Here is a 16,554-nt window from a genome sequence, read left to right as displayed (position 1 = left end):
ATTGCCGAGGTCATTCAAGCCTCATCCTATAGGAGAAATTTCCTTTGTCCCATCCATCTCTCCCCCACCTTCTCCGCAACATAAAACTAACAACTTCCCTCATTTTTGCAGTTCTGATGAAGAACCTGCGACCTGAGAGATTAACTCGGTTTCCCTCTCTGCAGATGCTGAGTGTTTCCGACATTTTCTCTTTTTATTTCAGATTCCCTGACCAGAAGGGGTCTCAACTTCTCTCATAATTCACCATATTTTTGCTCACAGGGACTCTATGCTGCAATAAATGTTTCATGTCTTGATTTTTAGAACAAGTAAATTTAAAAGAAAATAATTTAACTCAGAATTCAAGCCTTTCAGACTAAAAATGTGTTCTTCAAAGAAGTCTGACTCGATCCATTGAAGAAAATATGTCAATTGTAACATGTGCTTCATTGTGAAGCATCACAATTATTACATGTGCTACATGGAAGGAAACCATGCCTCCCATGATACACTTCAGTCTTGGCCATTAGTTCAGTTCAGGCCACTTGGGAAAAAAGAAATTCTAAGAAATGTCTCTGCTGAATATTTTCCTTTCTGCACAAGTGCTCCCACTCTGGGAACACAGGGTTCACTCCCAGGAAAACACTAAGAATAATTGATTTTGGGCCAGTCTGGGAGTATCCTATCTAGTGGGACCTGTCAGCTGACTAAAACTTTCCCTTGGGTTCCATTGATTGATGCCAGGCACAATATTATGGAATCACTATGCCTTTGGGTTGAACTAAAGTAAAAAAACAAGTTGGGTCAGGCAGATGTCTGTCATGTGGGAAACTTGCACAGTATGGAATGCTCTCTTTACTAGAATGGTTCCAGGGTTGAGGGACTTTAATTATGTGGATGGATTGGAATAGCTGGGATTGTTCTCCTTGGGTGAGAGGGAAGCCGATAGAGCTACTTCAAAGCTTGAAGGGTCTAGACAAAGTAGATAGAAACTCTTCCTTTTGGTGGAAAGGTCAAGAACCAGAGGGTGGAGACACAAGAGAATACAGATGCTGAAATCTAGAGCAACACACAAGATGCTGGAGGAACGTAACGGGTCAGGCAGCATCTATGGAGGGAAATGGACAGTCGACGATTTGGGTCAAGACTCTTAATCTGGACTGAAAGATAGAGAGGAGGTGGACAGTATAAAAAGGTAGAGGGAAGGGGTGGAGCAAGAGCTGGCAGGTGATAGGTGGATCCAGGTGAGGAGGGATGACAGGCAGATGAGGGGGGGGGAGTGTGGGAATAGCGTCAGAAGCTGGGAAATGATTGACGGAAGATGATGGGATCTGATAGGAGAGGAAGGTGGAGCAGGGAATCAAGGGACGGAGGTGGGGAGGGCAGAAGGGAGTAGTGGGGCATGGAAACCAGTAGGAGGAGTGTGTGGGTGATGGGTGGGTGGAAGGGATGGAGGACGGGGAAGAGACAGGGTGATGGGGCCAGGTGGATCAGGAGGAGAGAGAAAATGGACAAAGGGAGAGCAGTTTACTAGATGCTGGAGGGAAGAAGAAGAAGATCTCTTTATTAGTCACATGTACATCGAAACTCATAGTGAGATGCACCTTTTGTGTAGAGCGTTCTGGGAGGCAGCCCGCAAGTGTCGCCACGCTTCCGGCACCAACATAGCATGCCCACGACTTCCTAACCCATACGTCTTTGGAATGTGGGAGGAAACCGGAGCGCCTGGAGGAAACCCACGCAGACAATGAGGAGAATGTACAAAACTCCTTACGGACAGTGGCCGCAATCGAACCTGGGTCGCTGGTGCTGTAATAGCGTTGCGCTAACTGCTACATTATGGTGAATAGAATAAAGGTGATTGGAAAGTGAACAAAAAGTAATGAAGAAAAACTTATTTATTGGAGAAGGTGAGAAGCTCCAGATTTCAGCATCTGTATTCTCTTGTGTCTCCATCTTCATGCCATGTCCTCTGGTTCTTGACCTCTGCACCTAAGGGAAGACTCTGTCTAGACCCTTCAAGATTTGAAATATATCCCCTCTCACCCAAGGAGAACAATCCCAGCTCTTCCAATCTATCTACATAACTGAAAGTCTCTCAACCCTGGAACCATTCTAGCAAAGAGAACATTCCATACTGTGCAAGAATGGATCCCTCAAGGTTGCTGCACAGGTTGACAGGGTTGTTAAGAAGACGTATGGAGTGTTGGCCTTTATTAGTCAGGATATTGAGTTCGAGAGCCGCGAGGTAATGTTGCAGCTCTATAGAACTCTGGTCAGACCACACTTGGAGTATTGTGTTCAGTTCTGGTCGCCTCATTATAGAAAGGATGTGGAAGCTTTAGAGAGGGTGCAGAGGAGATTTACCAGGATGTTGCCTGGATTGGAGAGCATGTCTTATGAGGATAGGTTGAGTGAGCTAGGGCCTTTCTCTTTGGAGAGAAGGAGGATGAGAGGTGACTTAATAGAGATGTACAAGATGATAAGAGGTATGCATTGAGTGGACAGTCAGAGACTTTTTCCCAGGGCGACAATGGCTAACACGAGGGGACATAATTTTAAGGTGATTGGAGGAAGGTATAAGGGGGATGTCAGGGGTAAGTTCTTTACACAGAGAGTGGTGGGTGCGTGGAACACACTGCTGGCAGAGGTTGTGGTGGAAGATACATTAGGGACATTTAAGAGACTCTTAGATAGACACATGAATGATAGAAAAATAGGGGGCTATGTGGGAGGGAAGGGTTAGACAGATCTTAGAGCAGGATAAAATGTCGGCACAACAATGTGGACCAAAGGCCCTGTACTGTGCTGTAGTGTTCTATGTTCTCTGTTCTAACTTTCCCACATGATAGACATCTGCCTGTGGAAAAGCACTGGAGGCAGTTTCTGTTGTGGCACTCAAAAGGGAATTAGTTAAGTACTTGAAAGGAAAGAATATGCCATTGTGTAGGAAAGGAATGGGAAGTGGGACCCATGAGACCGCTTTCGCACTGACCCATCACAGGATATTTGGGCCAAATGGCCTCCTTCCACGCTGCTTATTCTGATTCTGTGAAGAGTAACACTCAAATGAACTAAACTCAGGTTGCTGAAGCAGGAGGTTGACAAGAGGCAACCGGAGAGGCTGTGACACTGCTGGAGTTCAATCAGACGGACTTACCAGTGCAGGGCTGAAACACTTCGATGGATAGGTCCATCCATCCTACTTCAACTTTGGGTTAGATCCATGACTGGAGCTGAGTGAGAAAGATTCCACTCTCAGTGGTGGGTCCAGTCATCCAGGTGCCACAAAAGCCAACTGACTGACTAACCAGTACTGCCACACTGGAGTGCTATGGAAGTTCTAGGATGTGCCGGGATCTGGGGTCAGTTTATGGCGTCAGTTCCAATTTTCCTCCTGAGACATGTCACCTTGGAGCAAACTTACCTCTTCCTTGCCCTTCAGGGATTGTAACCATTACAAAAGCTGCATCAGATGGTTAATAAATAACTTAATGGGACAGTTACCAACATATTAAGCTTCTTTGTGTAATGCATTGCAAATGGTGGGGCTGTGGGACACATCCATCAGGCTAGATTAACATGAATAGAATAAGAAAAACTGGGTCAACATGACAGCAAGAATAGCCACAGCCTCACCACTTTCACAGACAAGGAAACTGAATGGGATGGTATCTGTTTCCATTAAGCCATTTGGATTCACTCAGTCAGATATATTCCCATTGTTCTACCCATCCTTTCCCCAACCTTATCTCCTACTGAAAACTAACATATTTATCTCTTTTCCGTTTCTGCTCCTGGACCCTTCATGCCCGTTATCATGTTGGCCTAGTTTTTCTTTTTCTATTTGTGAAGAGTGGTCTGCTGGGCACGTGCCACAGCCTCACGATTTACAATATATCACACAGACAAAGAAGCTTAATGCGCTGCTGTCGACCCGATACATCAGCAGTTCCTTTCCCTCCCTGCTGCCCAACCCGCTGAGTTCTTCCAGCAGATTGTTTTTTGCTCCAGATTCCAGCATCTGCGGTCTTGCATGTCTCTTAACGTGCTGTTAATTTATTAACCTTCTAATTCAACTTTCCATAAATGCTGCCTGACCTGCTGAGTGTTTCCAGCATTTTCTGTTTTTGGATCACAGATGTGTGTTCCACAAGGTTATAGAACAGGAATGACGACAGTGAAGTTGCAATTATCTACTCCCTTTAACAGGATAAACCTCCCAGAGATGCTTCAGGAGGATTACCAGAATTAAAAAAAACACATTGAACATTTAAGAGATATTTATCTTGATGCTTATAACATTCTGAGCTTTACTGACATTACCAAAGAATTGTTTTTCCAATTTATAATATTTATTTTGTATCAATGCAATATTTTTTTGGCTGAACATTAGTCAGCAGTCATGGGACTAGGTAAAATGATTTGAAGTGTTAATGAGGTACTACAAGAGGACAGTCATAAACCTGCATGTTGCCATAGCTCCCAAACACTGGGGAAAAAAAATCTGAGCAAAAGGTTGCTGAGAAAGTTCACAACATGAGAAAGCATCTGAGGCCATCAGATGGTCTCTGCTTGTACAACGGGGGTGAAATACCCTGTGTGGGCTAATTAAATAAGAAAAATTTTTGGCAGGAGAGGTCATTCCTTCACGAGACACAATCTCCAGATTAGAGGAACAATGCATCCAAACTAAATGAATGACAAGTTAACTTAAAGGCAGCCTCACTGAAGCTAAAGTTTCAACTATGTTGGATATTTATTTTTAGAATGAAATACGTAACTAGAAACAATATATCTCATGATGAAAGCTGAATTAAACTAAAATAGTTTGTTGGTTTACAAATGATGTTTCGCACTAGTACTTCTCAGTCTCCACCTTCTCTGTGTTTCCTCATTACCCACCATCTTCACCCCAATCCTTGCGGTCTCCCTGCTCCTTGCATCAGTCTGGTTTCCCTCCACCGTCTTTCTGAATCTCCTCCCTCTCCTTCCTGTCTTCCGCATGACTTACACTGGACACAGCAATTAGCAGCTTCCATTCTGCATGTTGTAACTGTGTATTGACATCACTAGGAGCTAAGTCCAGGAAGGACTGACAGTTCTCTGTGGAATGCTGTTCCCTTGGCAGATATGTTTACCCCCAGTGCACATCACTAGGATAGCAGCAAAGCCAGCCTGAATGACTGGATGGAATTTATTGTTGAACAAGTTTGTCCTGTAGTTCGAAAAATTGTAAATGTTTTGGCAAACTGATACAAACATCCAGAATAGCAAATTAACCAGTAGCTGTATTCACCTCTTTGTTAAAAGATGAGCATAAAACCAATAATTTCAAGATCCCAGCAGCAAGAAAAATGCCACCCCATTAAAAACAACAGCTAGAAATATAAAGTTAATCCTTTCAAAACTTTGCTTGTGGCTTTTCATTGTGATTGATGAAGGACTGGCAATGATTTTCAGAACACATCAGGGACTGCCCTGAGCCTGAGTCCTTGGATGTTGCATTTGTTTCGTTACGTACTGGCATGAGAGTATTTGCCCTTTGATGCTATTTGGACCAAGGATGTAATGAGATCTGGAGCCAAGTATTCCTGATGAAACCCAACCTGAACAAAGGTGAACAGGTAATAAGTCCGACATTGCAGGATTTTATCCTCAAGGAACTACTGACGTCAATTATTTTCCAGTAAAATAACTCTGTGTGAAGATTATCAAAGTCTGAATCCTGCTGGTAAAACTACAAGGACAGAATTATTGCATTTCGTGACATATTGTAAGCAGTAACAAGGATCCACAGTTACCTGCCATCATTAGAGTCAGATGACAAAATAAAGAGGTATTCATTGGATTAGGATTCTCCCTTAAAGAAAGCAGAAAAGATACAGACAGCAGGCTTGCACTGCATGGTCACAAATCGATGTTAGAAATCCACTACCTTTCCAACTAGGAAAACAAGACTTGCAGAAATGATAATTAGCAACTGGAATATTTGGCACAAAAACTGCTGTGACCACGATTCGAAGGATGATGACATAAAATGAAACAAAAATTGTGCATTAATGCCCTCTGTAGGACATAGCGCATGACAGCATAAAGTAAAAGGTTTGTGAAATAAAGTGGCCCCATATCAAGGTTATGAAACCAACTGATTCAATAGAGCAGTCACTCATGTCTGTGGAAACGCAAAGATTTCCCAATGTGTTTTTAAATTTTCCGGTCACTTTAACGGAAACACACTCAAGCTTCCCCGTTCTTGGGCAGTCCTGTAATTGTTCACCTACCCAGAGTCCCAGACACTCCAGGAAAAAGCACTGAAGACTTGTGCTCAAGAATTAGGCAAGCCTCTCACCAAGTTGTTCTAAGAAAGTGACAACACCGGCATCTACTCGACAATGTGGAAAACTGTCCACACATGTTTTGTTCACAAAAATAAAGTAGGACCAATCCAATTCACCTAATGACTAACCAATCAGTCAGTCACAATCATCAGCAAACTGATGGAAGCTGTTATGCACAATGTTATGAAGCAGCACTTCCTCACTTCTTACCTGCTAACCTTTGTTCGATTTGGGTTTCATCAGGAATACTTGGTTCCAGATCTCATTACATCCTTGGTCCAATAGGCATCAAGGGGGAAGTGCTCCAATGGTTGAAGATGGCTGTGAGCACTGGAATTCAATCATCCCCATCCCAGGACATCACTGCAGAAGTTCTTCAAGACAGTGTCTTAGACCCAACTATCTTAAGCTGCTTCATCAATGGCTTTCCTTCCATCTTAAGGTCAAGAGTGGGGATGGGAAAATGGAACTGAACAATAGCACAATGTTCATTTCCAACTGCAGTACTTCAGTAAATGAAGCATGCAGCAAGACTTAGATAACATTCAGGCAAGGGATGATAACTTGCAAGTAACATTCGTGCCACAAAAGCCCCAGGCAATGACCATTTCCAATACATGAAGACAACAGGATATCATTATTTTGTGTTCATTTAGGGTATGTCGAAATTACTGTCAAAGCCAAGATTTATTGACCATCCTTAATTGCTCGTGATTTAGGTAGCGATGAGGTGATTACTTGAACCTTTACAGTCATTCTGGCGAAGATAACTCCACTGTGCTGTTGTGTAGGGAGTTCCAGGATTTAGATTCAGTGATAATGAAGGAATGGAAATATATTTTGAATTCTGAATGATCTGTGAATTTGGGGGTACCTGTAGGCAGTGGTATTCCCATGCATCCGTTGCTCTTGTTGTTGGTGGCGGAGGCCATGGGTAACTGTGCTTATAACTGCAATGACAAACACTGAAATTGTCAGCTGACTTTAGCTGTGGTCAGGTACATGGTTAGGACTTTGAGACTTGTCCCAAAGCAAAAAAATGGTGAGTTCAAACCCTACTGAAAGTGTCATCTCGGCTTCTACGTCAGTGGAGGAGACTGGGGGAGAGCAGGGCTGTTGGATCTGTCACCACTGGATTAAGGTGTTAAATCATGGATCTGTCCACTCTTCTTGTGGTTGTAAAGAAACAATCAACACTGGGAACAGGAGTAGAAGGCCATTCAGCTTCTCAAAGGTTTTCCATAAGCTGACCAATTCAAGATATTTTAGCAATTTTTTTCTCAATTTATTTCAGATCGTCAGCATCTGCAGTATTTAAATTCAATTTAAATTCAGTTCTAAGGAAATGTAATGGCTCAGTGCAGGATCGAAGCATGCTACGGTATCTTTAAGAGGTGAGGGTCATGAAACCTGTCAGAAAAGGGACAATAGGAGAGGAAGGCTAAGGAAATTCAGCATGTCCATGTTGACCCTCACCAAGTTTTCTAGATACACCATAGAAAGCATCCTATCTGGATGCATCACGGCTTGATATGGCAACTGCTCTGCCCAAGACCGCAAGAAAGTGCAGAGAGTTGTGGACACAGCTCAGTCCATCACAAAAACCAGCCTCCCCTCCATGGTCCCTGTCTACACTTCTCGCTGTCTTGGAAAAACAGCCAGTATAATCAAAGACCCCTTCCAACCTGGGCGTTCTGTCTTCTCCTCCTTCCATTGAGCAGAAGATACAAAAACTTGTGAATGCACACCGCCAAATTGAAGGACAGTTTCTATCCTGTCGTTATAAGATCCTGAATGGATCTCTTGTATGTTAAAGATGAACTCTTGGCCTCACAATCTACCTCTTCATGGTCCTTGCACCTTGTAGTCTACCTGCACTGCACTTTCTCTGCAACTGTAACTGTAACACTATATTCTGTATTCTGCTATTGCTTTTCCCTTGTACTAACTCAATGTACTGATGTAATGAAATGATCTGTATGGATGGCATGCAATACAAAGATTTTCACTGTATCTCAGTACTTGTGACAATAGTAAACCAATTCCAATTCCTATTGATACAGGTTACAATACAGTGGACTAAAATAGATACTTTCTTCTCCTGACATCACTGGCCTGTACCAATCTGATTGGAGCCTACACGGTAAAATTATAATCCTAGTTGGTACACAGCAGTCAGGAATTCATTGTTTGAAAGCCAGATTCATGTTAGTGGAACCAAAGTTTGACAGTTTCTTCTCCAGAGTCCCGTCTTCACACTAAGACCATCCTCCGATGTGTAAATGTGTTGTCACCTTGACGTTCAAAACTGGATTTCCACGGGATATTACGGACCATTGGAAGCGGCAGACTTGTGTTCCAACCCTGGTGTGTGTACTCCACACTGTGGCCATGTTCCTCCCACCACCGTCTGCTCTTCCCTTGCTCCCCTCCCTCACGTGGCCATGTTCCTCCCTCAGAAGGGATATCCCTCCAGTGGCGTGGCTTGTCCAGAAGCTGTCAGAGCACCACAATGCTACACTGAGGTATGCACTCTGGTTGCCCCTTAAAGAGCCAGCATTCATCTCCCTTGCCAGTCCTGCAGTGTGGATTTCAGCAGGTCTGATCACTTACACTGTGTTCACTGAGCCTCTATCTGCAGGACTGTAAATTATTATTATTTCATCTTTTTGCATTGCCCTTGTTCTTAAATACATTATTATAATTTCATTTTCACAAAGCAGATTGACCAGTTTTCGCTGCAATGTGAAATAATTCACTGGTACATAATGCAAGTGAGACTTCAAACACATGTTCCTGCAGCTGTGCCATCCCACTTTAATCTTTGTCCAGCTTGCTTCAAGTCAGATATCCAGCTAGACCCAAGTTGTGAGCTTAATATTATTGTGCAGTGGTAACTCCACTCAGCACAATGTCAATGATGAATGCTAGAAAAAAATTACTGAGAAACTTTATGAGATGAGGAATTTTCTGCCCACAGGATCTCTTGACCAAGTAAGTGGAGAGGATGGCTGTAGAATTCTGTTGGTGTCAACCTTTTAACATCCAATCACAATATAATTGTGCCCAAATGGAATCATTTAAGGGGCCATATACTTGAAAATTGAAAAAAAGATTAAGATGCATGGAAATCTGAAATAAAAGAAACATCCAGCAAGTCAGGCGGTATCTGTGGAGAGAGTAACAGGTTAACATTTCAAGTCAATGACCCTTTGTCAGAACTGGAAAAGTGGGGAGGGGTGTAGAGAACAAAGGGAAGGTTCATGAGAGGGTGGAGATCATTGTTGTCCAGGTGACACAGTGCTTTTGAGGCCAGGTTGTTTTGAGTTTACTCTTGTCCCACAGAACTTATTTCTTCCTCACTTGACTCAATTCTTTCTCCCCTTTGGCATTTTCCATCTATCAACTGGAATGCATCACAGACTGTCAGACAAGCAAGCACAGAAAGGTCAGACACATAACATGCACAGATAATCACTGTGAGACAAAGACACACACCACACACAGTCAGATACAGAGTTGCACAGACAGTCCAATACACACTTAGCCCAGACAACATGTAAAGTTTGACACACACCCAGCACAGACAGTTAATCAAAAACATGCCACAGTCAGGCACAAACACCGCACAGAGAGTTTGGCACGGGACAGATATTGTTCTGTGAACCCTTTCCACTGAGCACCAAACTTGAGAATTTTGTCATGGAATAAAACCAGTTAAGGAACAGAGAAATATTGGAACAGAGTGAGGGGGAAAATAATCACAATGTGATATATACGTTGAACAGAAGAATCATCTGGAGTACACACTGTTTTATGTGACACTGCAGCATATGTATGGAAAAATACTGACATTTAATACATGCAATGAACCAGGCCACAGATTCATTCCTGGAATGATTTAGCATAGTGGATCAAACTATTGTTCATTAAATTTATTAGCATTGTTCCCCATACATTATAATTACATTTAGTATGTTAATGTTAAAACTCTCTCAGTAATGCTTACTGTTTTAACTCAGTGCCAGTTTTACTAAGTTATTTTGATAGGTCACGGGGAGAGGAAAGACTGTCTCATTACATATTTAAAACAAGTCTCACTAAATACTACCAGTGCCACACGTGTAAAACTAGACGTTTAGTGGTTAATATTTTACACAACTTGCAGTTGCTGTTACTTTAACCTTTGCCTTTCTGAATGCTTTTTTTATGCCACTAGTTGCATATAGCAACTTTGTCATGGGATTAGATTTGCTTATTTGGGTTTTGAAGTATTAATATTGCAGCTAGTCTGAACCCTGAATACCACTGCCTTGGAGTCATGACCACTTGCTTCAAAAAGTTGAGATGATTTATTTGAAATTGATATTTACTTCAGGAAATGGGCCATGATATTCCAGCTACTTATTTCACTGTGAAATATGAGCTATTTCCAAAAATATGCAATTAACATGCAACATTTATGTTACGCCAATGCTGTGCGCATTTTCTTACTTTCCATTTGTAATTGGTCGGTTATCTATCACGAAAGTGCTTGTCAGGGAAAATGTGTGTCGTATTGGATAGAAACAGCCGGAAATAGTCTGAATAAAAAAGTCATTTGATTATAAAGAATATCCTTTCAGGACGCTGTCCAGTGAGTTTTCAAGACATCTGTTCTCCAGAATCGGAGTATAACCAATAAACACACTCAAAGAGATAACAATTCACTTTGCACTGGAAATTTAAGAAAATGAATGTTACCAGCACAAAAATTCTGGTCAAACATTTCCAACTGCAAAACCATATTCATGTTTAATATTCCAAAATAACTATAAATTTCTTAATTTTAATTGGTGTTTATGTTGCATTGTAAATTAAAAGCTGATCTACTCTCTGTCAAAGCCCTGCCTCTTCCCACGGATCAATAAATGAAACAGGAAGAGCAGCAAAGGTGACAATGGTCAATGCGGCCAGTTGGTGTTGTAGGTATAATAGCTACACCAATTTTGATTCATTTCTCAGTGTAACTTAATGTGGCAGGACCCAAGGATGAAAGTACCCTTCATGTGGCACATTGCCTCATTCAAATGCTGAAGGACTGTAGGGTAGCAGTTAGCGTAACACTATGACAGCACCAGCGACCCGGGTTCAATTCGGCCACTGCCTCTAAGGAGTTTGTACGTCCTCCCCGTGTCTGCGTGGGTTTTCTCCGGGTGCTCCGGTTTCCTCCCACGTTCCAAAGACGTACAGGTTGGGAAGTTGTGGGCATGCTTCCACATTGGAAGCATGGCGACACTTGCAGACTGCCCCCAGAACACTCTACGCAGAAGATGCATTTCACTGTGTGTTTTGATGTACATATGACTAATAAAGATATCTTATCTTATCTTACTTGTACTCCTCTCCCAAAATTCAACTCCATCTAGACCTAATTTTTGCCCAAAGAATTTGGCTAAATATCACATAACCTTGTGAATCTAGATTAGAACTTTGTGTGGAACTGGGAGAAGATGCTGGATTACATCCAGGACTTGGGAGAGAAATCCTCACCAATATGAGAACATTAATATATAAACCAAGTTTGCACCCGAAGTTAATGTTTAGGTTGGCAAAAAATATGAAGGGTCCAGAAGAAAGATCTCGACCCAAAACATCAACTGTCCATTTCCTTTCAGGGTAACTACCTGACCCACTGAGTTCCTCCAGGGCCATTTGCATTGCTCCAGATTCCTGTATTTTCAGTCTCTTGTGAATATAAACGTGTTCTTCTGCCAGCTGCCTGCATAATGTCACCTCTCTCCAGCGCCAAATTGCATATTTGCAATCACAAAGAAGTCATGGTAGTGCATCTACTTTCTCAGACCCTTTAAGAGATTTGGCATGTCACCAACCACACTTCTACAGATGCACGGTTGAAAGTATCCTGACTGGTTGTGTCATGGCCTGGTCTGGCAATTCCAATGCACAGAGTAGTAGACACAACCCAGTCCATCAAGGGCACAGCCCTCCCCACCATTGACAGCATCTACAGGAGTCGCTGCCTCAAGAAGGCAGCATCTATCATCAAGGATCCCCTCCATCTGGGTCATGCCCTCTTCCCTCTGCTACTGTCAGGCAGGAAGTACAGAAACCTGAAGTCCTACACCAGCAGGTTCAGGAACAGCTACTTTCCTCCAAACATAAGGTTCAAGAACCGACCTTCACTACCCTAATCCTACCTCAGCAATGGAACTTTATGGACCACCTCTTGCACTATCATGGATTTGTGTTTTCTTTGCACCGATGTTTTGTTTCGCACACCTTCTCTTCACTGTCTTGGACTATTTATGTATAGTTTATATTCTGTGTGTTGTCTGTACCTACATGCCTGTCATGCTGCTGCAAGCAAGCTTCTCATTGTATCTGTACCTCACCGTACTTGTGCACATGACAATAAATTCGGTTTGACCGATGAGAGTGGGACATACACAATGAATGATACAGCCGTAGGAAGTACTGAGAAACAGAGGGATCTCTGTGTCCAAGCCCAAGGATCACTGAAGGTGGCAACACAGGCAGATAAGGCAGTGAAGAGGCATATAGGATACTTGCCTTCATTAGCCAGGGCAAAGACTATAAGAGCAGGGAGGTAATGGGACAACCCCATAAAACTTTGGTTAAACCACAGCTGGAGTACAGCATCTTCAGAACAAAGCAAACCTGCTAACAGTAATAAACTCATTTACACAGATATACAGGCAACACCAGATTAAGAACACTGATGGACTCCCATACATATGAATGAGCTTCCATAATATTATTAAATTCAAAAGTCCAACACATGCACAGACGTTCATTCCTAGGAATGGCAGAACGAGTTTCCTCTCTCATTCCACTTTTAGTAGTTGTTCTTTCTTTTTAGCCTGATGTATTTTTGATGTCATTCATTACAACACTGTGGAGGTATGGTTATTATATCGCATGATTTTTGTGATTTGCCAATTTACGGACAAAATCGATTTTAGGACAACTATAAAAACGGAACCAGGGGATGATCTGTATTAAGGAATAGTCCTTCATTGACTTTGTGTGATTGTGAAGATTTCCAGTGCAAATTTGACCTTCTGATCACTTGTAAAGAAGAAAGGAGTTAGTTTATAACCAACCATTGGGTAATAAAAGTAAAGCAATGTTATTCCCTTGTGCTAACTTTCACGATTTGCTGTGTGCGCAATTTGTAAAACTGAAAATGAACCAAGCATTTCATTTAAATTTTTAAAATCGTATTTAATTAGTTAAGTGTGACAAAGAAACAGATTCCATACAGCAACTCCACTGACTGCAATCAAAGCAAATGACTGGACTTCCCAGGCATTCCTACAAAATGTGTGCTTTACCAGTGGAGTCCCCGTGTCCATTAGCACAATTCTTAACCTCTGAGTTAAGCCTGCTGCTCAGTGTTTAGCGAGGCAGTGCATCGTACATTTGTGGCAAGGTGGCAAAACCAATATGAACCATTGAGAGGCGAAGTCTGAACTTGAAAAGGCACTTGGAAGGATTAAGTTCAGAAGTAAAGGACTGTCTGCATTACCATCTGCCAGTAATGCATTTACACAGTTGATTCTTTTGGCAAAAACCCTTGTAGGTTTGCCATAAAAGTTGCAAAATACAAATGGGAAAATGAAGCTATAGAGACAAGGTTTCATTTCACTTGTAACTCTATGGGACATTTACTAGTAGTGCTTTCCAAAGGCTGCATATCATAGCACGTAAACCAAAATCTTTTCCCTGTAAAGAAGAATTGTGATGGAGGTAATGAAAGGAGACAAACGAATTCTGCTCAGTTTCCCCTTCAACAATATTTGGGGCTAATTCAGCAGTAGTTTTTGAATGTATTGTTTCATAAAGATACATCCTCAATAAAATGTCAAATTTTATGAAATGTATAAATCATGGAACAGACCCATCACTAGATGAGAAGCACAGGAAGAATCAGAGATTTATGGACATGGAAACAGGAATGGGTTATTAAACCCACTCCAGCATGGTTGATCATATCTCAGCTCCACTTGACGACTATTGTTCTTTAACCATCAACATCTTTATCTAACAAAGCTCCTACTGACCACAATCTGGAGAGTTCAAGTTGTACTCAAACCCACAGTATTTCAGGGGAGAGATTTCCAAATTTCTATCGTGTTTTGTGTGGAAAAAGTGTTAACTGACCTTTACACCATATGACCTAGATTTAATGTTTAAATTATATTTCCTCATTCCTGTTCCTCTGACATACCAGTATCCCTGTAGAGTTAATCCGTTCCAAATAAAATAAATTCATGGTACAAAAATGATTTGTCAACTTGCCTTCCACTGAATGAGTAAATGCTCTTCTTTTTAGTACTCAGACCTGCAGAACTAAGTGAGTAGATAGGCAACCAGTGTACTTATGATACCAAGATCCTATCCTTTCACTCATTGTACTTGTGCTCCCAGACCTGCACCAGCTCCTAGTTCAGTAAAGTCATAATCCGTTCCCCATGGTCTCACCTCTTCCTTCATCTAACCCTGCAGTTCATCTCTGCTCCTCAGATTCTGATCATCCTGAGTTTTGTTTCTTTGCATTGGCAGCCATGCCTTCAGTTGTGAAGGCTCTTATCTCTAGAACATACTCCCTAAATCTCTCCATCTCTCTTTCGTTCTTTAAATCACTCATCAGAACATATTTCTGTGATCATCTGCCTTAACGTTTCCTTATACAGCTTGTAATTTATCTTTGATGACACTCTGCCGTAAATGTGCCATATAAATGCAAGTTGTTGTTGTTGCAGTATTTGCCAATTAGCTCAACAATAATAGTCTCAATAACTGTCTGATTCCCAATAAAACAATCTACAAAAAATCTCAGAAGCATCAATCATTGTTTTCTTATTTATAAATATTTTAATGTTTCTAGAATTTTAGTTAATAGATAATTTCCCGTTGTTGCTTTCCTCCTGGCCAGAAATTAACTAACGCTAAAGTATTTCTCTCAGAATTTAGTTCTAAACTTATACAAACCAATTTAGTTAAAATTATGTGATAACAGCCTTAGAGATAATTGGCAGACAATAGCCACAAGCAGACAATCGGAAGTTGTTTACTTTCGTTCTGTTTAGAAGCTATTTACTCTTTTAGTACTGGAGACTCTCTCCAGATTATCCTTGGTTATAAATATGAATACAATAAATCAATCAATTTAATATTGCGTAAAAATGTATGACCTTTCACTTCTGGTTGCACCATATTTCAACCCCTTTGCGTTCTATATTTCCTTGTTATGGAGAGACAATTTATCCATAAATCTCACTTCCGCTTGCAGGATTTGAGTTATGCAGCAAATTTATGTGAAAGTGATCAGGAGTTTGGATTTCATATAATCTATTGTTACAGGGGTAACACGCGGACCCTACTTTAAACATGGTGAAATGGAGCTGATAATTATAATAGAAAATGGCTCGTTGTTATCAGTCCCAGAAAACTCCTCCATTATCCATTTATCTAATGACGACCTATATCACTACATCACAGGAAGTTCACATAAAACTGGCATGCGAATCCCACTTAATGATACATTTCAGGTTCAAGGTCACATATGCAGTTTTATTTTCATAAAGTCCGGTTACAATTTAGCCCCAATTCACAACGCTTAACTAGTGTTCATCGCCTAACTTTTTAACAAAGCTGTCTAAGGAAGCAAAAAAATCCAATCCTACCTTTCACGCAACTTCCCGTCTAACCTCCGGATTAACTTTGTGGAGTTAGGGAAATGGTGCAGCTTAAACGAAGAATACCTTGGCGCACTAATACACCTGGTGAGTTGTTGGCAGACTCTCAGTGGGCTGTGAGGATCAGAACCCTTCATTTGCTCATTATGAGTAAAGAGTTCAGAACAGCATTTAGGTTAAACATTGACACCTCCCCGAGGAGGCTGTCTCTCAAATCCTGGCTTGAGGGTTTGGGTTGATAAATTATTGCAAGCTTGCATTGTACAAATGGATAATGTAAGGCTGTTTGCTCCTTGTTGGGGGAGGCAGGGTGTGAAGGGGTTGGGGAGGGGGGGAAAGAAGTGGGGGAGGACTCAGGTAATAATCCATTTCGCTGTGTTTAAAACAAGGTCTGCGTCTGCATGTTACCCCTGTCGCACTTGTTCAGTGTGGAAGTTCAGGTACTTGTAATGTTTAGCCTTTTGTAGCAGTGCCACTTATCAGACCATACAAGTTACATAAATATTTGC

General features: G+C 41.6%; 1 protein-coding gene across 3 annotated transcripts in view; it reads right to left on the bottom strand.

Moving 5' to 3' along the window:
- Positions 1-16,143, bottom strand: part of LOC127579988 (inward rectifier potassium channel 16-like) — a 114,568-nt gene extending 98,425 nt beyond the window's left edge. Inside the window, exons 1-2 of one of the 3 annotated variants that reach the window (XR_007957758.1) lie at positions 16,034-16,063; positions 3,140-3,215 (exon numbers count right to left, since the gene is read on the bottom strand). The gene's annotated coding sequence lies outside the window, so the exon portion shown is untranslated. Of the gene's footprint in view, positions 1-3,139; positions 3,216-16,033 lie in introns of all 3 variants that reach the window. The other 2 variants (XR_007957757.1, XM_052033108.1) reach the window with 2 other exon arrangements.
- Positions 16,144-16,554: the final 411 nt, after the last annotated feature.

The sequence above is a fragment of the Pristis pectinata genome, chromosome 18 (genome assembly GCF_009764475.1).
Source record: "Pristis pectinata isolate sPriPec2 chromosome 18, sPriPec2.1.pri, whole genome shotgun sequence".
In the NCBI taxonomy this organism is placed as follows: Eukaryota; Metazoa; Chordata; class Chondrichthyes; order Rhinopristiformes; family Pristidae; genus Pristis; species Pristis pectinata.
The sequence above is the reverse complement of the archived record's forward strand: the minus strand, read 5'-3'. Positions and strand labels throughout refer to the sequence as shown.